Genomic DNA, 24,161 nt, shown 5'->3' with positions numbered 1-24,161 from the left:
GATAGGTATGTAAAGCTGTAAAGTCTTCCTAAACACTGAGCAGTATTAATCTTATACATACAGCTGAATTTCTTCCTTTTCTGCCTGCTAGTTTGCTGCAAGTATTATTGCCACTTCTGTGTAGGAGTGGCTTTGCTGTAAGTTTCATATAAGAGAGGTAGAAATGAGGATGAACTTAAAAGTTTAAGGGTAGATTTCTCAAGTTCCTTAAGCTCACTGTCTCTCCTGCTGGTTGTAGGGTTAATTATGTTGAGCCATTGCCCTCTAAAAGAGCTGCATCCTGTTCCTGGCAGGCCAATGGTGAGATACCACGTAGACGTTTCTGCTTACGTGTGAAGGAAGGAATTCTCGGTGTTACTCTTTGCGAGGAGGATAATGTCAGAAGCAAACCGGAGGAAATGAATGAGAAAGAATGACAGTAGATTTTAATACAGGATTAGGGTCCAATAACTCCTTGACATAGATGCCTTACTGTGGGAAATGACTCTTAAGGTAGCATTGTCATACTTGTAAAGAAGCGTGCTAGTCTCTCCTTTTCTCTGTATGTGCTTCCCTCTTGCCTCGCCTGCAGAGGTGAACCTGAGACAGGCGACTCCAGTGACTCTGGCCACAGCATCAGGACTGGTCCATGCTGTGTCCTGTGGAGTGTGAGCTGTTTTTGCTGCCTCAGTCTTGTTTTAAAATCACTCACAATTTGATAGTCTTGTTGTACTGTGCTGACACTTGTGGCTGGATTGTGCTTGCCTTGGTGCACCATGTGAGCTTGCGAAGTTGTTATTACCAGTTTACTGTCATATGATGAATGACTGATGGTATAATTTGTATTTTCAAAATATATGAGCAGATCAGCCTAATCAAGTGATGTGGTAAATATCTCCAGGAGATAAAAAAGGTATTAGGGCAGGGAATGGAGTTATAAACTTCCTTTAATGAGCTGTGTATTGTTTGATCATGGGTTTTTTCATATACATGAGCTTCTGCATGCCAAATTCTAGTAATAATTGGCAGCTATTTCACAATCCTGGAGAAATGATGTTACAAATACTGGAAACAGTTAAAAGGAGTAGACCTGTCAGCTTGCATTTCAGACTAGTGTCGCTAAGAGGTGATTTATATAAACAGTAGAAGGCCCATTTGTCCTTCCTCTTGCCCTGGAAATAGGGAGAGGGTGAGAGCTGGGGGAGCAGAGAGGACACGTTCAGCTCCTCCAGGCAGCTAATGGTGATACTGCTGCTGACCCTCAATTACAGTTCGGGCTATGCAGATGTTTAACTTAGAGATCTGAGCAGTCTTGTTCACTTCCTGAAGTCCCTAAAGTTAAGCACATAAATAGATAGGATTGGGGCCTGAAAGAGCTTTGTTGGCTTATTTTGAAGGGCTTCCAACAAAACCTTATGATGCAGGAAAACCCCAAATTACAAGTGTTCTCCCACTTCCAGTGGGTGGCTCATGATGTCGATGGGATATGAAGCGGAGTGAATCTGTGTACATTTGTTTGCATACGCCAGCAATCTCCAACAGTTTGAAAAAGATGCAGTAATTTAAAATACCTCATGTTTTTGTGTGCAGATCAGCTGCCATTATTTTGCAAAGACACAGCTTTTAAATAGCTAATGTTAAAGGAAGTTTTTCAGATATAGGGAAAGCACTTCTGAAAAAAATATTCAAATAACAGGGATTTTTTTTAATTTAACATTTTTTTGTAATGCAAATGTGTCCATGCTCACTGAAACACACAGTCATAGAGATTTTCTTGTGTGGGAGAGCAAGGGAAACAGTTCACCTTTCAATGATGTTTTACTGAAGAACGGTTTGTTTTTAATGATAATGAGACATCCCAGTAATAACTGTAAACAGGCCTAGGAAAGTGCTGCATTCACTGATGGATGAAATCTTTTAACAGAGTTTGGACATCTTTCTAAAAGTGCTACACTGCAAATTATTGGGCTTGATAATACTCGCTTGTAATCAGTAGAAGTATGATTCTCACTACTGAAGGATTCTGGGGAGAAATTGTATGGCCTATAATATGTATTAGAATAAGCTTAAAGGAGTATAATAGTCCTTGCTGACTTTTAAAATCTCTTAGTCTGCGCTTAAAGCCTTAAGTTGATTAGTTTATATTACATTTAAATAGATACCTGTACATTGAGGTATGCGCATTTTAGCATAAAGGATGAATCCAGGAACTAGTATTAGTAGGTGTGTTTGTAGCTTTGAAAATATTACTCTATTTCTTTTAAAGTGATTATGTAATAATCATTAGCTTTATTTAGTAATACACCAGTTACTGAGAGCTAGCTGTTGTCTTTTTTGACCCTTTGAAAGAAAGTTGTGCAGTTACTTCTCTTGCAGACCTGAGTGATTCTGCAGAGACGGGTGAAGGGTTACTTTCATTTTCTGCAGGCTGGTGGGGACGGGAGAGTTACCGTGGCATTCCCATCCCTAACTGTAGACACAGAAAAGCAAGCTGAGGTGCAAGATCGAGGAACATTGAAAAGGACAGTATAATATTAAAATTTACACTCGGTGGTGCTGGAAAATGAAACTGTGTTGAGCACCAGCTTTAGCATGAGAAATATTCTCTGGGTTGAAAGCAGTGTGGTGCTAGGTCTGAAAAAATGCTGAAGTGATTAAACTGCACTGCAGCCCAGGGTTAGTACATGTGCATGCATGTAAAGACACCTCAGTAAGTTAGAGGTTCGGGGGTTTTTTCTGTTTACAAATTTTGTTTGCCAAAATGAACAAGGTGAACATAACAATACACAGCATTGCGAATTTTCATAAACTTAGCTTTGTTCCTGACGTTGTCATTATCTAGCTTATACTATGAATCACATTAAGGAAAAATAACTTTGTTTCCATCCTCCTGGGGAAAAACCCTTTCTCTGCCTCACCTCCCCTCAAAACCCCCGGACACCTACTTGTCCTGTGTCATCTGAAGCAGATTTGAGTCTGTTATCACTACCTAAATCTACAGATACACTTTTCCTGTCTTACACAGGAACAAAATGTTGTCCCACTTTCTGTAGGTTGCAATTTAGCAATATCACAAAGAGCAAGTTGCAGTAGTAAACTGAATGTGATAAAGAAATGGAACAGTGGAAAGATTACAATTTAATTCCCCATAAACTCTACCTGATATTATTCATAAGCAGAATGCAGTTCACAGTAAATAAAAGTAAAGCTGTGTATCAAACCAGCATAAGGAAAATAAGTCTCCCTGGATAGGGCTATGCTTGGATTTGATACTAATTAATCTTTTAGAATGGGACTGCAGTTCTGACTTTTTTTTTTTAACATCAGATCCATTTGTTTACCTTTCTTGCCAATCCAACATCATTTCATATGGACCAAGACTGGTATTTTGGTTTAGTTTCTATCTGGAGCATGCTATCTTTCTCTCACTTCCCCTGTAATAGCTTTGGAATGCACTGGCCAGTTTCAGATGCATTTAACAGAAGGCTTGAGATCATGAAGACCTTTAATTCCTAGAAGTTTTATGAAACGGGCAGTTGGATGTAGGACAAAGACAGAAATTAGTGGCCCTTCTGAAGGTAACCTGTCTTACCAGACGTGTGAGCCTCAATGGGGGAGCAAGCTCCAGGGCACAACAGTTTGCATCTTACAGCCCATGGGATCACCTGGCCACAAGGCACAAAGCCACTCGAAACCAGCCCTCAATCAGCTCCACTGCTAATGCAACTACTTGGTTTGTTAGGCAGAATCCTAACACTATTTTGCCCATACTTTCCTAATAAACTTAATATTTTGGGGTTCCCTGCTTTCCTCTGTTCTAAACCAATAGCCCATTCACTGTTGTTTCCCCTGTTCTGCAGGTGGCAAATGGAGTCAGAGAGAAATGAAGTGACATGACCAGGGTTATATAGGGAGGTGTAATGCAGTGCTAGCCTGTGCAGTTAAGCTTGGAAATTAGAGCCCAGCCTGCAGGACCACACATCTGTTTCCTGTTCTGTGATAATGGTCACTAGTGAATGCAGTTTAAACAGAGATCAGTCATTAAACTCGCAAATCATCTCAGATGGCTCTAGGAAATGCAAAACAAGGGGATAGGCACAAATGTTGCTTTGTCTTAAAAATAAACCCCATTAGAAACCATATTTTATTACATAGAAACAGTTATCTTTGAAGGACACAAACACGGGTTCACAATGCTTTTCAAGAGATGGGACATACAGCATATGAGTAGTCATGACAGGGCCCAGCTTCCCCAGCTGACTTTGCCCTTTTCATTCATGAAAAGGGACAGTGCTGGTGAGTGCAATGGTGGATTTTACACATACTTCCTCTGCATTTTGACTTCCTGCTCACAGTCAGAGTTCTCGTGCACAGAGGGGCCTGTAGAAAGTACATGAAGGAAGAGAGAAGCTTTCGGAAGTGTTTGTGTACAACGAAAGCATTTCACTTGGCCTTGGCCAGGTTCTCAGCACAGTGCTCAGCGTTTTTCCTTGTCACTAATTTGCTACCAGGTCCAGGACTGTGAAACAAAACTTGAGCAGAGAGGGCTGCAAGGTTTGCTTAGTTTCTCCCCTGCCTTGGGAATGCAAGGAGGTTTTGATCGCCGACTGTTTCTTAGCAACTTCCAGTGAAACTTCTCTGGGTTATGCTGTTGTTTTTGCTAAGGAGAAATAGCTCGTGAGGGACAGATGCCTTTTCCCTTCTTTATAAAATAATGTTTTCAAGAAAGGGAGACGAGCGGCTTTTAGTCTGTGGCCTGCAGACTGCTGAAGGTTCAGTGGGCTACTGCTTAGTAGCTGGCAAAAGGTAACTAAGTCAGTTAAACTTTGTGTCACTGGATTCTCAGTGTTTCACACACTGAAAATAGATGGAATGACTCTCTCATGACATGAGTTAGGGATGAAAAATTTCAAGATTTTTGGGGATCTTTCTAATGAAATTTGGAAAGAGAACATAAGATCCCCCACGAGGAAAAATAGCAGAGGATATTTGACATAATTTCAGATGACCACATAGTCACCTTGAAAAAAGCATTTCTGCCTGAGATTTTCTGATGGCAGTTTTAACAAGTAATACCTAAAGTTTACTATTTTTGATGAAGGTTAGTGGGGGGAAAGGCAATACTTTTTTCTTTCTCTTTTTCCAGCTTGTTTTCTTGGTACTTTTAGAACTTACTGGATGGTGAGTTTTATGTTTTCCCCTCTATAACCATTCTTTACAATTTTGGTGCAAGAAGCAGAGAAAAATATTTAAAACAATAGAAGAACTGGTTGGAAAACTTCAGCAATTAGGGCTGTCCTGGTGCTTGAAACTACTTTGATCTCTCCCCTCTCTCTCCATCGTTCACTTCAAGATGCTATTGTTGCTGTCTTCGTCATCGTTATTTTTTTGTTGTTGTAATGTTATATTAGAATATAATAATAATCTTATTCACATGGTGACATAAAGGTGAATGACATCAGAATACTTTCTTCTTTCTTGAGGTACATTATGGTTACGTTTTCATTAGCAAATAGTGTGGACCAGCTGGAGAGGATCTATACAGTGAAACAGTTGGTGCTGGTGTCCTGAGGTCCACACTAGACACATTTCAGGGTGCCTTTTACTTTTGAGTAGTCAGGTCCCACTGACCACATGCCCATTTGCAGCAAAAGGGATCCAGTTCATGTGCTCCAAGACCACGCCACAATGCAACCAAAAGCACAGGAAGCAGGGTTTAGCAGGAGCTTTGCACCACTGATCTGAACTAAAACATTGATGTAGATATGCCTTATAGAAACCTTGTGGGGTAAAGAGATGGAAAGAAAGGTGTATTTCAGCAATCTTGATCTGCTAGTGGTATCAGTTAGTAAAACACATTTCATAATTTTTCTTTCTTAATGTTCTTCCCTTTTCTTTGTAGTTATTACTGAAAGGGGAAGGTTGGTGTGGGTAGGCCTCAGAGAAGGAAGGCTGTTTTGAGAAGTTAGAACAAAGAAATCTTCTACTGAAAGACTGTATCTCCTTTTATGAGCTTATACAATGCAAAGTGCACTTTAGGTGCTTAACAAATCATGACCCACCTCCAACAGAGCACTCAAATTTTTGTGCTTGACTTGTAGACAAGAACCTATCCCACTGGAGACAATGCTGATGCCCTTAAATTAAAGAGGGTGCTCATACTGTAGTGAACTGAGGTGATTAGTAATGCTAAGATACTGGTTAGGCATCCTCTATCCAAGGGTGTGTAGGCTCTTTATGGTGTGTGTCTTGAGGAAGGGAAGGAACATATGGTATGGTGAGATGCAATGTCGTATTATTGCTAGGATGTCTCTGAAAAATACATGATGTTACCTTAGAGAGTAGATGTGAGAGCCAGTCTGACAGATGTGACAGTCCTAATTTCTGGATCTGACAGTTGGCAGCCCAAAGAGACTAGTACCAAACACATTATTTGTTGAAGTGCTTGTGTCATGATTTGTGCTGAAGAAAAGGAAGTAGAAATGTAGATGATAGAGGGAGTAGTATACTGCCAAAAAAAAAAAAAAAAAAGGCTGGAGAAGTAGGCATACATAAAAGTTTCATCTATCTCAGTATCCTGTCTCTCCTTGATTAAAAGAGTAGATTTTGCTGTAATAGCCAACCAACTCACCTAATGTAGCAGGTGGAAACATTTGTTCCTCTGCCTGGAAGATTTTAGTTGCTGGCCAAGCTGCTAGCATAGTCTAGCTGATCTCAGAAGGCAAGACCACCATTTGTTAACTTCAGTGGTGCCAGGCTGGCTGGAGCTTGATCAAATTTCTATTCTAAAAAAAGCTTGTGGCCAGACTTCCAAAGTTTCCTGCAGCAAAGGTCGCCACAGGTTTCTGCTGAAACTTCCTGTTCTCCATGGCATTGGAGACCGTTCAGCATGTAAGGAATATAGACTGCTTGATCTCTGGATCTACCAGTAAACAAATCCACCTCAAAGTCCAACCTCATATAGGTAGGAGGCAGGTGAGGTGGGGTTCAAGCTAGAAACCTCAGCTTTAAATATTAGGCTGAGCCTTTCTGTAAAGCAGAAAGTAAAGGGAAAAGGTACTGGACTCATCTGTGGCGAAGGACGTGAAATTTCTTCTTTTTCCTAGAGCCTTTGCATTTGAAGAGTTTAGAACATATGCAGGCATTGCAAATCACATCATACTCCATCTTTTGGCATCTCTTTCTAACCTATATCTGGCTTTTAGCAGAGACAGACACTAGTCTGTTGCTTTGGTCAAAATCCTGAAGTTTTACAAAAGGATGTTACTTCCCAGCCCAGGAAGTCCCGTGAGAGAGTAAGTGGATGGCGTGAAGTTGTTCATATCTTGGCACTTTTGCTTCTCCAAACAGGGAGCCACAAAGGATTGCGTCTCATGAACGCGCCTCGCAGATGGTTGTTTGGCTGGCTCATCTGCAACAGGACTAGCTCTCAGATTTGCGGTGTAATGAGTCTTGCTCAGACGCTTATGCTGGGCTCACATACTGTGATAATGAGGCACTTAAGAGGGTGCCTGGGAGAGTTTGAGGTCAACGCCTGCGGAGGCTGGGGTGATTACTACTTGGAAAAAGACCGAGCACCCTTCTGGATTAGTGGGAGAGCATGGCTCTGCCTCACCTTTTAATAATAAACTTGGCTGCATTAAGGCAGAGGCAGAGTAAATGAGGGTCTGTAGCCCCAGCTGCAAAAATCATGAGATAAAGTCAAACTCTCAGCTGTTAAGGGTTGAGTTTGTAGTGGTTTATAAGCCCAAGACAAGAAGTAGAAGATACTGAGTGGGAACATGTGTGCCTAAGTCTGCAGGCAGGCTCCTAAGCAGGGGCAAGGGGGACACAGCAGGCCCTCTCTGTGAGAACTGGGGAAAAGGAATTCTACTGCAGACAGGGAGGGTGTGCAAAGGGCCTGCTGCTATCATTTCACTGCCCTTTGTAGCTAGTCCCAAAATGAGAATGTATTAACAATCTGTATTGCTCTCATCTGTCCTTGACTCCGTCCTGTTATACATGATAGCACAGTGATGGTTGTGTGCCTGCCCACCCACGATCACCTCCTCTTGGGGTGGTGAGTAAGGCTCACAGTTCTGTCTGTTGAACAGTGCTTTGAGGTGGATAAGCCTGCCCCAAACCCAAAATCTGGCCAGGAGAAGAACCTTCCCCCGTCTGTCCAAGAGAAGCATAAGATGAGTCTTCCTCTGTACTTTGTCCTGGGGTTCAATTTCTTTCCTTTCTTGATTCTTCATTTCCACTGCTGTGGTTTTTCATTGGTTTTGATCCTAGTCAAGTCATGCTAAAATGATTAATGTGCGAATTGACTAGAATGGTAAATGAGCCCACGCCGTTCAGCTCATACAGCGCTGTGAGAGAAGCACACCTCTGAAGCGAAGGAAGGCTGGGTGGAAAGAGGGGTCTCGCTGATGGCATTTTATCAGGCTTTTGTGATATTTGATGTTTTTTTTAAGGCCCCAGGTCCCCAAAGCAAAGGCTATTGTCTGTCTCAGCTTTCATTAAAAAGCAAAATATTTCTAGTTTGTGGCTGCAGGAAAACACACCATTTGTTGCATTCTGAGGCTCAGAAGGCAGAGAAAAAGACCTTGTGATTTTTGTCCAGTTTTCATAGTTTTTAAGGGAAATGTCACGTTTAGGGGTGATGGATGCTGATTTGATTGTCATCTAATTCCTGGGGATTGACATTACTTCATGCCGTAGATGTCCTGTGTTTCTGTTTTCAGGGAACCCTGGCCTAATTCAGCTTCTTTGAAGCTGGCAGAATTAATGCAGTGTGTAGGAGGGGGGGATTAATACTTAAGAATGATTCTGCGTTCGGCTCTGCTGTGGGACTAGGAAAGCAGTGCACCGCCTTGTTTCTTGCACCGGGAAGAATGAGAGAGCTGAGAAAATACTCTTTCTAATTTGTTTGAAGCTGCATCCCTTTCTCCAGAAGGGGGAGAGTAGAGAAGTTAGATACTGGGAGGGATGTGCCTGATAGAGGTCTGTTTCTTCCTAGCTGACTCAAGCCCAGACATTATATAGGAAAATTAAGACATTTAGAATTGGATTTTCAAATCTACTCACATGTATTTTTGCAAAGTCCAGCGTATCTGGCTGCCAAGTGAGCCTTTGTATCTGCAGCTGAGTAGTTCTGCATTAAAATTTTACAGTTGTTTTTAATGTCATTCACTTTATGTGAGCAAATTATCATAAATGCACAGAGGTACAAGCTGTGTGCAGACCGCGACTGCAGGAAGAGCACATGTGCGTTTGGCAGGCCTACTGCTGCTTTCTGATCTTGAAATTTGGCTCACAGTATCATGATGTGGCAAAAAAAGGAGAACAGGATCAGTTTAAAGTACTTTTGTTACAGTGAATTTTTATTGTTATATCCTCTATTGTATTAATTAATTGCTACCTATTTTTAGAAAACCAGAAAATGTTTTCCATCACAGTCAAATCTCTCTTAATTTGGCAAACGCTGATCTGCTGCTCCCTTTTCTCTAACGATCAGATGGGGAATGGGAGCTCTACAGCAAATAATTGTATGCTACTCGAGGTAGTAAAATGCAGTGCTACAATAGGCCTTTTCTCAGGAGCTGTAAAGCTGTTCTGTGACTACAGTGAATCCATTCAGTCTCCTCCACATTTGCTGAGAGCACCCAGGAGAAGGGAGTTGTACTAACAAAATGACTACCGGGAAGCAGTGTTAGAGAGGGACAGACTGACGACTGATTCCTCATTTTGGCTTACATGGTCTTTTTCTGTGGACGTGAAGTTTCAGTTTCACATGAGAGGGTGATGTCTGTTATGTTGTCCGTGTTACCAGATTATCCAGTAATTCAGCGTGGGTGTTGGGTTTCTCACATCAAGCCTGTGAGATGGGCGTTATCTCCGCTGTAGAGATAGGGGAAACTGAGGCACAAAAAATTGGGCTTAAGCAATAATGTGAATTAGGAGCCAAGCTCTCATCCTCCAAATGCACTGTAGCAGCTCAAGTGTCATTTGAAGCTATTTCAGCCCTTCAGGAAGTGTCACATATCACTTGTCCGTAGGTCATGCAAAAAGTCTATAGGATAGTAGGGGATCTGTCCCTCAAACATTATTTGTCTCTTTGTCAGAGCATTAAAGATGTCAGTATATAAGTGACAGCAGAAGGATTTTATGCTGATTTTCAATCTTAAAATAGAATCCCAGGCCACCTTATATTTGAATCACAGAAAAAATGAGAGACAACCTAGTTGATTCAGAGGGCTGACACTCCGTAAAATAATCCTTTTAACAGTTTTTCTTAAATTAAGAATCGTTTTCTAGGTGGCATGAGTCATGGGCAGACTGTCCTCATTTCACTCTGAACTTCCAGCCTTCTCTGGATTTGTGTCACAACTTTAGAGGGCTTTATCCTGTTCCTACAAGTCTGTGGGCCTGACTGTTGCAACCTTTACTCATGCTGAGTGAGAATAGTCTTCTTGAAGACAGCAGAATCGCTACGTAAATGAGAGCAAGCATGGTGGAGTGCAGGAGCAGGATAATTTGAACAAGGTATTTTGGGATTTGTTTGTACTGTAAGCAGCTTTGGGGAGTGATGAAATACATGGAGCCTCCATGCGGGTATAAGAAGTAGTCCCTGGAGGTTAGGAAGCGCTTCCCCCCCCCAGCCTTTGTGTGTTGGTCTTTGGGGTGGTTTTCTCTGTGTGTGTGTGTTGGTGAGAGTAAATTGCAATGCAAAGATATCACTAATTTTACTTTCTGATATGCTGACCACTTTAGGAGAAGTCGCATTTTCTGAAGTATGTACAGCCACAGAAAGCTGTGGATAGGGTCCATTCCTTAATTAAAAGCAATGGAAAAAATTATTCAGAGCTGTCTGTTTGTCATAGCTGAGAAAAAAAAAAACAGTTTGGATTAAATGCACATAAAGTCAAATTCTCTTCCTTGTCACATTGTGCAATTGTTGGCTTCAATGGGGAGAGTCACAGGTGTAGCCAAGGGAATGGTGTGTCTTTGGGGCTTTTTACAGAGCGAGAAGGAATACAGTTATTGGTCCTGCGAAACCATTTATAGAGCATTGCTAAGATGCCTGCAGTCCAAAGGGGCCATACAAATGCAATAACTTGCTCTCAAAGGGAGAGTGAACTCTGCACTGGCCAGAGCATTTGTTTCTCATAGCAAAGGGATTTTCCGACTGGTGGAGCCTGGTTTGGAGGCTTACGTATCCCGCCAGATCTGGGCCTGGTTTACTACAGGTGTGGGAGAGGGAGAAGGATGAAATGGCAGGGCTGGGGGAGGTGAGAAAGTGTCCTGGTGTAACACTGAGGTGTTCATTTGAAATTCAAAACCTTTCGGACCTTTTTTGGTGATGGTGGAGAATGTCAAAATTGATTGTATTAGCGACGTGTCGGTTTGTCTTACTCATTTGCAGCGTGTCTCCTCCTCCCTTCCTTCCTCTCCCTTCAGCCAGCCTGGGGTTTCTGCTGTACATGCTGTAGAGATTTGCAAGCACAGCTACTATTTCCCCCCCATGGGTATTAAAAAGAAAAAGAAAAATACTGCAGTAACTCTGTGAAAATCTAGGGAGTTGGCCACATATATGCTATTAGTAGTAACAGCAGTAATAGTAATAACTGTGATGATAATAAAACCGATCATTGCTCTCCTGTGTAACAGTTTGATACTTAACATAATGTTTTGGTGTTTTTTTTTCTGATTTGCATCTCTGGGGATTCTTCCCTCCTCTCCATTGTAATTTTATGGAATCTGGTATACACGGGATCATACTTGAAGTAAATATTTTGTAGTGTACTGCCATACAGATTTTAAAAATAACATGTTTTTGAGTAGTCGAAAATAGTTTTTTGAAGCACAGCCCACAGAAGACTGTTCAGGCTGCTTCTGCTGTGGGGAGTTATCGCACTTGCTTTAGATAATGAAATATACATTGGAGAAAGGTCAGGGATTTCCCCTGAGCCACCCACCAATCACTTGAAATGACATTTTCATTCTGAGTGTTTCTTGTTTTGTTTTTGTTTAAGATCCTGGAGCACAAGGAAAGAGTTTTAATATAAAACATCAGAAAAAAACATGCTGCAGCATCTTGTGTGAGAGAGAGAGGGGAGAAAAAGGAGACTCACAATTACATCTTGAAACGCTCATATGATTTGAGGTAAGTGATTGGAGGGTCTTGTCATAAGTTACAGTTACTTTATAATTAAATTAATCAATATTTACCTTGGAGTGTCATGATATTTCTATCTAAGGCAATGAAAACACATGAGAGAGGGAGGGAGACAACTTTAATGGCAAAACCAGAAACAGTAGTAAAAATGGGTAACGCACTTATCCTTTTGAAAAAGAACTCCATGTGGTCCACCCCTGCAAACAAGCAATCATTCTAACAGTAGTAAGCGTTAAACCCTATTTAAATCAATGAGGCTATTCTCCCTGAAGGTTAGGCGTGTGCCTAAATATTTCCAAGTTGGGGGTCTATATAATACAGGAACTCTGTAGAAGAAAGCTATTGTATAAGACACAGTGCACAGCCAGAAAAATTCCTATAAAATTATGTTACTGTTGGTTATAATGTCACAAGTAATCTGATTTAATTTTACAGCATTCTTAAGTGATATTTTTGTATTAAATAAATAGTTTTCATTTTTATATTTAAACATCTCATGGGAATACCAGACTTCTTTACAGGACCTGTAAAGAAGGTTTAATGATATGGCTGCCTTAATTGCTTCATCAGTGAGGCTTTGAACAAGGAGAGTTAAAAGTATAAAGAAAATAATGTCACCTTCATAACTAGAGATGCAAATTGCACTTGGATATTTGAATAGCAGCAGAACCAGAAGTTCCATGACTGAGGCCAAACTGTATTGTTTTGATTTAATATTTTTTAATAAAGAGAATTAATTATGAATTACAGTGAAAAGCCCACCTTTTCCCTCTAGTCTTTGTTTTGTTTTGTTTTCATTTCTCTCTCATTAGGAAAGAATAGCCTCCAAGTCTTTTTTCTGTCTACCAGAGAAAAAAACGTTAACTGTTAGCTGTAACCATTGAAAATGCAATGTAAATGAGAATTTAAAAAGCCCCTTTCTTAAATATAAATATCAAATTATTTTATTCCCTTCAGCCCCACAAGTGTATTGAAGGAGACAAAATTAAGAAACCTGCAGAATCAAAAGCCTGCATGAATTGTGAGGACCAACCATATAACAGAAGCAGCAGGGGATACAGTGTCACAACTGTGCAGAAGAGCAGCCCCAGCAGGCTGGTGACTTTTGTTGCATACCAGGTCTCAGAGTAGAGGGGAGCATCGCAGGCCCTTGGCGTGATTGCTCTGTATTTGTTTTGTAGGAGCAAAACTATTAAGTTTCTTTTGAAATCAACAGGCTCGCTGCAGGGAGCTAAATATTTCCTTTCTGGTCAGTGGACTAGAGCCATTGCTTGGAAAATTGTACTAGTCCTGTAGGCATTTGTAGTGATTTATCCAAAAAGTAAGAAACTTCAGCAAATCAGCGTAGAAAACTTTTTTTACGTGCAGTTCTGGCGTTAGGTGCTGTGAACACAAACAGAACTACGAGACTCTTTCAGTAGGAGTCTGAGGTAATTTTTGTAGTTGTGAAATGATGTGCTAGTACAAATATGTTTGAAACCACTGCTTTGTGCCATTTCGGAGCTGTGGTTACACCCTTCCCCTCTCCTTTTTCCCCTCTCCCCACCCCCCCATCCCTGCAGCTCAGGTGGTAAAATGCATTTCTCTCTCGAGCTAACCATTTTTAAGGCATAGGATAGCAATCACGGCATAACTAAACTTCTAAAAGAGGGATAATAATACAATAATTCCTGTGTGATATCTCTCAGCCCACCTTGCTTTCTCGCTTCCCCTGTTTCCTAGTGGCAAACATTGCTGCTTAGCTTGGTAGAGCATAAGTCAAAATACTTTTATTCCTGTCTTCTTTCTCTTTTCATTGACGTCAGACCAGGATAATGTGTGTGATTTTCCTTTCACAGCAGCCTTGTTGTTCCTCTCTGAGGAAGCTGACACTAAAGTTCAGGGAAGGTATCTTCATAGTATCTGCGTGGCCTTTGTAATCATTTGATCAGCTTTCTGCTGTAGCCACAAAATTGTTGAGCCTTGCTTAGTTTTCATTGTGTTTGAGAGTGGAATAGCTTATTGGCAGAGTATTAGAGAAAGGGCAAGTCTTTGGTAGCGAGAGATGCATTTGGAGATGTATTAAAATGTACTGCTCCTCCTGCCATTTTTTGATGCTTTTTCAGCACTTGAAGAAATAATGTGCCTTTTGAGGGTCTGGTGGCGGTGTGACATGTGTGCCAGGCAGTTATGGGGGTGCCACGCAGGTGGAAGGACTCACTTTCTCCTGCCTTTTATTCTGCACAGAGAGTGGATATGGGGGGCTGAGCCTGCCTGGGTTAAACACATGCCTGTTTTGTTTAGCCTTTCTCTGCTCTTCTTTCAGCTGTCAGCATGCCATGTTCAGATGGCAGTGATCAGTCACAGATTGTCCCCCGTCCATGCGCCTCAGCTCTCCTAAACCATTTGTTTAGTGGAGCTCTTCAACAAAGATGGCACCGGTTTGATTTTTTTTTTTTTCCCCCTAGCTAATGGAAAAAGAGGTTGTTTGTTTGTTTGTGTTTTCCCCTCAAGTCAGCTGCATTAGTTCCCAAAGCAACTTGTGTTAAGTGGAAATGAGGCTTTGATAATATGTGTGCTTGCTGGAGACTTGCTTAGATTTTTTCCCTGTACATGGATCTTTTCAATGGGGCCCTTCTATTGTGCATCAGAAAGTGCATGCCCAGGCTGCCGGGCACATAACGGGTTTGTTCATTTGTTCAGATAAGTGTGTGTAAGCCTCTGTGAGGAGGAGATGGTGGGGAGAGAGAATAGAGACCACTATTGCGGGGAGCCGAGAGACCACCGTGGAACAGCACTGGGCCCCGTTTCCCCGTGACGGGGCTCTGCCTCTACTGCTGCCTGCATGGATGTGCTGTTTGGTACTGGTGAGCATTACCTTGGATTTTCGCTTCTTAGCATGTCATGTGAAAATTGATGGCTTGAAGCTTATGCAGCCATTGACTATGCTGGCTGTAAACCACATAAGGCAAAATATTCGAAAGCCGTAATATTTCCAACACTTTCTCTAAACCATGTGCGTTGGTTTTCAGAAGAGTGATGTAAATACGAAGCATGCCAATACTGTGCTTCCTTGCTGTGAGGCTATTTATTATAGAGGACATTTGGTATAAGTCACTTTAGTATAGAGTAGATAGGAGCTTGAAGCAAAGGCTTGGATCCAGGCCCACCAGTAGCTTTGTGGAAGGCAGGATCCAGATTTGAACTCAGTGGCTCAGGCAGTTTCTAGTAGAGAGTGATTTCAGCTTACTCCATAAAACAGGAGTAGCCATAAATTGAGGTTTTTAAACAAGTCTTTTGCCTTTTTCTCATCTACTCCTCTTCTCTGCCTTAGCACATTGCTGTGAAAGCAGGACAGCCGTTTACTTCAAGCCACTGTGGCCCAAACACACCAGCTTGGGGAGCAGGGAGGGGCCTCTGTGATGATTACCATTATACAGCCATATTCGTTTTTTCCAGAGGAGTTTTTCTTCTGAGGAGTCAGACCTTCCTCCCTGAGGCAGGTCTTTGGAGCCACAGTGGAGGCTTTGGAGATGTGATCTTAGAGTTTCCTAGAAACCAAGAAATGGTTCATCGGTCTGGTGCAGAGTATACCAGACCACACTGGCTGGGCTCCCCACCCCATAAAAAGCCCTCCCTTGTGATACCACGGCTGAATTATGGACGTGAAGAATTACGGAGTTGTAAACAAGAAACCCGTAAAGCCTTAGCTTTGCTTTCCTTTCTAGATACAGGAGTCTGTTCTCATTCTTCCCCTCCTCCTTTGCCCTTGGACATGCATTTTTAGGAGCTTTTGGTCGCTAGCTGCACAGTTACTAGAGAGATGTCTGGTTACGTGTGGTTTTATGCATCTGTTACTTACGTCAGAGAGTCAGATCCAGCACTCGAAGACTTTATGTGGATTTGCAATGCTCCCTGTGCAACTTCAGATCCATGAACCAATGAATGGCTTATGAGGAGACATAAATATAATATTTGTCTACTACATGTACTCCTGCTACAGTCCTGTGTTATTTGGCAGAGAAAAGTTGGTATGTGAAGGACAAGAGGCACTGGTGAACTGGAAAGTATTTGACTATGACAGTTGCTCCCTTCTAAAAACATTGTCCTCATGGTTTGCAGTAAGAAAAATAGTTTTCATGGCGATCTGAATATCTCTCTAAAAAAAAAAAATACCACCCAAAAAATGTTGCATATTTCAAGCAACTTCAGAGTTGTGGGGAGATGCCAAATACCTGTGTTAGTATTGGCGACCAGGGCTGAGGCTTTGCAGTTTTGTCCAGAGAATCTTTATTGTTAACAGTTTGTATAGGAAACATGACAGAAATAAGCATCTTTCAAAGTAAACATTTGAACAGCATTTCCTTCCCTGCTAACCTCACCGCTCAGGGTTCTGCATTTCTTTTCCTCTAATTGCTAGTTCTGCAAGTGCATAAAGTTCGGAGAAAGTGTGTGGCTCCTTAAGGCAGTTTTTTTTCATGATCCACATAGAAAACAACTACTGAAGGCAAAAAGAATGTAATAGATGTTACTTCTACAAATGATGAGATGGGACTGCTGATTTACGTGCTGTGCATGACACTTAGCAGACAGGCTTAATTATAACTTTTGTTTTGCTTGTTTACCCTGGTCGGACTCTGCTTTGTGTTGGCAGTCCTTGGGTAGAGCAGTCAAGAAGAACGTAGCTGAAAAGCTAACGTGTACGTTGCTGCTCATTTTGCCGACATTTAGGGAAGCAAGTGCTTGCTGTGTAAGGAGGCAAATCCAGTGCTCAGGAGCTGCTTACTACTGTTCTGTTAGAAGTCACTGACGGAGAGTTAAAGCAGGCCAGATGATGCAGCCATGAGTACAGAGGAATGGCAGTGGGAAGATGTGGACTTTTAGTTTGGTCCCACCACCGATTTGCTGTGGAAAATGAGCATGTCAATGCCAGGAGGAAATGGAGAAGCATAAATGATAGCTAGGTGTTTGATTGCCATTTGTATTTTCAGCTCTGCAGGCTTGAGTTCACCACTTGTAAAATGGGAATAAAACGTACCTTCTCTTAATGAATAAGAGCGAGTGTGAAAATGCAAATTTGGCAGCAGAGACGCCACAGCAGTAGCCCAAGCACACAGCCAGCAGTGTATTTCCCCTCTGCTGGAGGGCTGAGCAGCTGCGGCCCATGTGAGAGCACTTTGCTGCCGAGCAGTGATCCTTCGGGCTCCGACAAAGTGGAGCCGTGCACGAGGGGAGAAGCCGTCTGTAGGGTTCGCAGCCCTCGTGGACCCTGAGGCCACCTGCCCTGTGCTCAGGGGAGTCCTCCAGCCTCCTCCTCCTTTTCCGACTCTGTGTTATGTGCCCACAACATGGTTGCTGTGGGCCGGGCGCTGCAGCCACTTTGTTTGAAATGATAATGTTTTATGCTGTTACTGTGGAATATTGCAGTATTTTTTGTAATTATGGGCTGTATGCCAGTAATGTACAATAACATTTTGCTCTTCCTGTCCTGTCGCTACTGTAGGCATTCATTCCAATTTGGGCTGCATTTGCAGTACGTGGTATTTTTTCTAGACTCTGCTCGTTAGCTATTGTAGATATTTTTGGATTATTCATTTCTACCCACGTCTGTGCATACAAGTCTATCTCAGAAAGCACTGCAGAGAGTGGCAGTCTCCGTTGAACAAGCAATTGTTGTGGCTTTTACAGAGTTATATTCTTGTGAAAGTATGAGGCAAAAATGAGATGAAAGTGGAGATGAGTGTTCCTATGTAAATTTAAAACTGGTTATGATTTTAAAGTGCTCCAGGCAGATAAGGAGGCTCGCCTTTCTTTGACTGATTGTAAGTGTGTTGCCGAAGTGCTGGTCTGCACCCGGTCGTGGGTAGCTGAAACCTCTGGGATAGCACAATTTGGCAGACATTTACCACTGCCGGAGCCTGTAATGATTCTCCACGGTTTTGGTTTGAGCGTTTTTTATTTCCAGAGGAAAGTAATCGCAACTTGGAAGATGGTTAGTGGCACTCGTGCCAACAATTGTTTATTAACGTTGTCATGGTCTGGGGATGAAATTTTTGTGAAAGGGAAATTAAAGTCCTAGACATCAGAGTTCACAGCTAGTCAGCCTGCATGCAGTTTGTTTCTGGAAGGTAGAGGTTGAGTCCGAAAAAATAAGGAGGAAGAACACAAAGATGACAATTAATTTATTTTCTGGTAAATCTGGAATAAGATACAGTGTGTTATACCAAAAGGACTGAACTTTTTTTGTATGTAATTTTTACTGTCCTTTTACTGTGCTGACTCACCATACTAGTTCAGTTTCAGTCCGCATTTGGTTTAAATTACCTTAGAGGCCTGCATTTGCATGCTCTTCTGTGAAGTACTTCTTGTCTGCAATCCAGATTTTGTTGTTGTTGTTCAGTATTTCAACTGACTTGTCCTTTTTCATTTTCCAGGTCTGTGTTTTACTAACATTTGAAACCAATCACTCTGTGTGCCTGCTTGGGCCCTGTGATAGGCAAAAAACATGTTGCAGTCACAGATAGAACAAGGAATGAATCACTGCTTTCTGCCTTTCAATTAGATTACTTAAATCACTAAGCATAAGTATTCCTTTTTATATGATATAGCAGCATGATTATCTCACTGCATTGACGGAACAGTGGTGGAAGTGAATATAATTCTTCTTCTATTACATCTTTAATGAGCTACAATTAAAAATAGTGTGTTGGCGTGCCAGAGTAGATGTGTTATTCTCAGAACTTTTATTGAAGGCATTTCTGCTGTTGCACTAAGTCGACAATATTGTTCTGAAAACCTTATGAAGTAAACAGGAGAAAAATCTGCTTTGCTTGGTGAAAGTTAATTGGACAGTAAAATCTGTCAACTAAAAAGTTATAAGGTCTGTACTGTGTGTGTGCCAACACCTTATTTTGTCTCACTTTGCGGGTGCATCTTTTACCATATAGTTAAAAAACAAAACAAAACAAAACAATGCAGCACGTTTCTACAGAGCTGCAGTTCGGTCCCAGGTCTCTTGACACCTGTGGCAGCAAGCCTGAGTCACAGATAGCACAAAGCTGTGAATCCTAATAGTGCCAGTATTCAGAAGCACACCTACGTAGGAGTTTAATCTCAAGTTCTTCTTTTAGCTCTTTTTTTTTTTTTTAACTAACAAAATTTGAGAGTCATTCTTAGAATTTTGCAAAGAAAATTTTCTTAGCACTTACGGCTTTGTGAAGGATTGACATCACTGAGGAATTAGAAAATAATGCTGTCAGTTTTAGCTTGACGGCATTCCATTCTCTGCTCCAAAAACCTGATGAATAACAATAGATGAGTCAAAGATTACTTGAAAATTTCTTTTTCCCCCCCTTGTGCAATTCCATTGCCATTTTTAGCGTGGAGGGCAGTCCTCCAAAGAATCCAGGACAAAATGAAGTTGATTGTCAGAGGACCGAAAATGTTATGTTTTTATATATCTTGGCACCATTATATGAGCTTTATTGAAGTCCTGTTCAAAATCCACAGTAAAAGGCAGGAGGCATTTGATGAAAAGTTGTTGCATTTCTTTGCTTCAGCAGCATGGAAATCTCCCTATCACGATGCTTCATTAAGTAGGGATGAGATTTTGCCTAGCGTTTTTTCTGTCTTTTCTCAGGTGTGGTCAGGGAGACAGGGAAGTTGCCTGACAAAACAGAAGTGATCGATGGATTTGGAAGATTTTAGTTCCATTTCTAGTTCCATTTCTAGCTGCATTGCCAAGTTCTCTGTATGATCTCGGACAAGCCATTTGAACTGTAGTTTCATGGTTTTTTTTAAGCTACCCTGAGTTTGAGCTGCTCTGCTTTTTTGTTTTGTTTTGTCAAGCTTGTTTTCAGGTGGATAAGTCCGCTTATTTGCTTAGCTTGTGATGTTTCTGCCACAAGGGAGAAGGCAGAAACACCTGGAAACAGAGGTGAACAGGATGGTGCTACCCCTTTTGCTCAGCACTTGGATCAGCTTAAAGGAATTGTTAAACCACAGCATCCTTCTGTCTGTGCCTCTGTTGTCCATGTGAAAAACAAGGATTATGTCACTTCTGTATCTTAGCAGGATGTTGAATGTAGAAATACTAGGGACTGAGAATTGTGCAGCTACTAGTGTTACATGAGTGATGTACTATGTTTGAGATAAGCAGTCTTGTCAGTTGATCTTGGCAAAATCATTGGGATTACTATGAGCAAAATTATTAACTCTGTGTATTTTTTTCCAGTTGCAGAAATGGCCTTTATCAGGCATATTCTGACATGTCAGAATGAATGGGTGAAGTGTGAAGCCTATGAAGAATTAAGCTGCTGAAAAGAAATGTGGTGGGAAAACAGGTTGAAATGATCATAAAGGGAGGATCTGTACATTTTTGTTCTGCAAAAGATAGCTTGTATTTTACTTCAAAATTGGCAAAAAGAAAAAAAAAAGAGGAAAAGAAAAATGCAAGTGTCCCCTTAAGAGCTACTGTATCAAATCTGAAGAATGATTTGAATTCAGTCACTAAAGTGTGAAATGGAGGGATTTTAGTTCTGCTTTAAATTATGCATCTCAAATTAACCTTCACTGCAGAGTCTCTGCTGACGCCCCCATAATGACACGTTATTGGTACTAATGGCTTCTTTGTGACTTGAGATACAAACAGACATTCTAGACAGAAACATTTAAGCTTAGAACTAAATAAGGCGCAAGGCATGAATTTCCACCTTGGGTTTCTAATGACAGAGCCCTGTTCTCCTGGTCGATACTGCTCACGACCTGTTCTTTCCAGCCTCGAGCTCCCCTCCTCATCCTGGCAGTGAGGGGCAGTTGAGTAAAAACCTGCTGCACAAGCTTGAAAGAGCAGGAGAGCAATAAATTTGAAGTGAGTGTGGAGCCCAGCCAAAAGCAGCGTTGTAGAGAAATGGGACAAAGACTGGGATTTGGGCAGTGGAAGGGAGAGAGCTTGTAGCAGATGATGATCTTGGGAGGAAAGGGACACAAAACCATGCGGGAAATGGAGAAGAGATGCCAGGATTTAAGGAGGAAGTCGCTAAGTAAGGAAGGAGTGAGAGTAATAAATAGTATAAGCAGTAGTAGGGTTTTTTAACCCTTTATGTGCCCTGCTGGCCTGAGAAAGGATCACATTCTTGGAGCTCTGTGCAGTTAAGTCAGTCCTTTGAAGCTCCCTGACATCGTTTGGAAAAATCCACCTATACCCAAAATTTCACCCACAAGGGATAAGAAATACAGCTGCTTACCTGCCCGTAGCTACTGGGTGGACAACCTGAGTATGACTGTAAATCACTGGGAGCAGCATAGCCTGGGGAGCTGTGTGCACAACACGTGCAGGGCGATTTGCATGTTGATGGCAAAAGAGGAGGGACCGGTTACCCTGGATTTAGACCCCAGCTTCTCATCCCAAAGATAATCCTTATGTCAGTGTTTTAGTCTCATTTTCCAGATGGGACGTCGAGATGTGGGGTAGCTGCTGCCTCCCCTTTTAAGCTGCGGCTCTGGGAATTTGCCTGTTCCCTGTGGCAAGAGCGATAGAGATGCTCCTGCCCCATGGTTGTATTGGGCAGCCTGTTGCAGGCTGTGCCTGCTCTGACTGCATGATTATTGCGTGCATTTTCATAGGGGCCTGCTCTCAGCAAACAGTACTGGATCAAGTCAGGATTGCATTTAAATATGTAGAATCAAATACAAAAGCATTTAAATGCCTCCTTTGTAAGTTAAAATGAAAAATTCAGCAGATGCTTACCTTTCTTTCTTCAAAGGAAGTACTTTCCTGAACTGGGACCTAAGACTTTAAAGAAACGTGAGTATACTATACATCACATTTACTAATGCCTTACAGATATTTGTATGAATAATTAAAACACCAGTTAGGATTGCCACAGTAAAAGAACAGAATGTGTTTTATGATTTTTTTCTTTTCCTTTCTGTTGATTGATTAATTTAAGGCATTTCATCCATTAATTTAGAGAAGGTATCCCAAACACTGTTGCAAATTAACAAGGCTCTGCTTTATGTTAATAATGAGAGTGCTAATGGAATGAAAGGAAGTCAGAATTCCATAATAAAGGTTGGAAAAACAGAAGCCTAGAGCACATATCTAGTACTTTACATCAAATAAGTTTGTAAAATATTAGTGCCCAATTAGTCTGCCCTAACTGTTAATTCAGAAATATTCATGAGATATGCATTATGAGTAATCTAATAGCACTTCACAGAAAATGGAAAATAAAGGCAGCAGTCTACCTCAGATTTTCTGTTGTATTTGCAGTTTACCTTAAGCTGCAATGCCTTGTTGAAAACACTGGGATTGTATTATGTGAACTGGAGGGCAGAAGCTGACCATTAAAAAGACAGCAATCCTTCTGAAACCATTCATGAAAAAAGAATAAATTTATGAAACTGAAAACGGAAAAAAACAAACAGATGTTATCCAAGTGATCTGAAGTAGGAATTGTATTAAATTTCAAACACACACATGCATGCACACACATGAAATCATGTCATTTTTCTAACCTCAGTGGCTTTTTATTTATTTATTTTTCCTTATTATATGCATTTAATTTGTTAACCTAATGGTTTTGGGTCCCTTTCCTCCCAAGATTATCATTTTTTTTCCTACCTTCACAAGTATGTGGTTTATGAATATACTAGAATGTATGTTACGTATGAACACTTAAAAATTGTTAGGTCAGTGTTGTTATGATGTGTTTTTAGGGCTCTGTTTCCCTGTTTTTCAGCTATGGTGAATAATTTGTCATGACACTTGAGTTAGTATCATATGTTTTGTTTGGTGCTATTGTTTTAGCCATGCTTGGAATATGTACTTTCAGCGTTGGGCCCCCAGTTTTGGATGCAGTAGAGTGATGACTGGAAATGAATGATACTTAATCCTTCGGGTTATGTTGTCTTTTGAGTGTGTGTGACATGTCGTGTCTGATGGTATGTATTGACCTTCTTTGTGCACTTTTTGTTCCATAATCTGAATTTGTCATTGTATACACTACTACTATTACAGGAATTGTAACTGATGATGAAAATAACATAAAATATAATGGGTGCCTGGGATATATTTATTTTTCATATTGTATTGTTTAGTTTGGATATGGCTTGTTTTTTTTTTTTTCTTGCTTTTTTTCATATGGGGTGGTTCGTCTTTTACATTGATGAACAATGGGAGGGGAGCTGTCAACCAAGTCCTCTGTTTATCCCCAAGAGCCTTGTAGTAATAGTAATAAATACTGAACTCTTGTGTAGCGTTTTTTAATGCTTTGCAAATCATAGTGTCTAATAAGTCTTCTATGCATGTGCAATCCTGAAACAAAATTTTGTTTGAGGAGTGGTTAGCCACATCCATTGCTAATGTTTGTTGATTGCCTCTGTGCATTCAGAAGTGCGTTCTTCTGCCTCTCAGGTGTAGGTTTTGCTGAACTTTACTTGTGACAAAGAATTAGTCTGACTAATAGACATGGCCAGTCATTAATCTAGGTTTTAGCTCTAGTTCCACAGAATAGTTATGTCTCTGGGCTTAATTCAAGGTGCCTTATTCTATTGCCATATACAAAGTGAGCTATAGAAATTGTCTGCTGCACAGAGGGATGTAGAATAGCTGTCTGAACGTGAAAAGTGCTGTCTGAAATTGTTCCATTTACTGTTGTTACATATAACACCTACAATGACTATAGATGAAGGATATCAGAGGAAAAAATCGTATTATTTCAGTTAGTTTACTTCATGCATATTTGATAGCACTCTGTATAGGCAGTTACATAATTTCCTGGGATAGTCAGATTTCTCTTTATTTGTGTGGCTCTTTCTCTCAGCAATGAGAGAGAGAGAATACATTAAGAATCAGAAAATGTAACTGTAGAGCCAGGAAAAATTGTCAGCAACCTCAAGAAGAGATCTAAATATGTGGAGCTGCTTTTGACTCATCTTCCAAAAACAACTCAATTCCAGAATAACTGTACCCTTTCAGACTTAAAGATGGTATGATTGTACTTAGACAGGAATAACAAGGATCAATAACAAGCCCAACACA

General features: G+C 41.0%; 1 protein-coding gene across 20 annotated transcripts in view; it reads left to right on the top strand.

Moving 5' to 3' along the window:
- ATXN1 (ataxin 1) overlaps positions 1-24,161 on the top strand; it is a 350,922-nt gene that overhangs the window by 144,011 nt on the left and 182,750 nt on the right. For 19 of the 20 annotated variants that reach the window (XR_010387821.1, XR_010387820.1, XM_064507009.1 and 16 more), the window contains one exon: positions 11,997-12,127. The gene's annotated coding sequence lies outside the window, so the exon portion shown is untranslated. Of the gene's footprint in view, positions 1-11,996; positions 12,128-21,882; positions 21,924-24,161 lie in introns of all 20 variants that reach the window. The other variant, XM_026113184.2, reaches the window with a different exon arrangement.

This window comes from Dromaius novaehollandiae, chromosome 2 (genome assembly GCF_036370855.1).
Source record: "Dromaius novaehollandiae isolate bDroNov1 chromosome 2, bDroNov1.hap1, whole genome shotgun sequence".
Classification (NCBI taxonomy): domain Eukaryota; kingdom Metazoa; phylum Chordata; class Aves; order Casuariiformes; family Dromaiidae; genus Dromaius; species Dromaius novaehollandiae.
The sequence above is the reverse complement of the archived record's forward strand: the minus strand, read 5'-3'. Positions and strand labels throughout refer to the sequence as shown.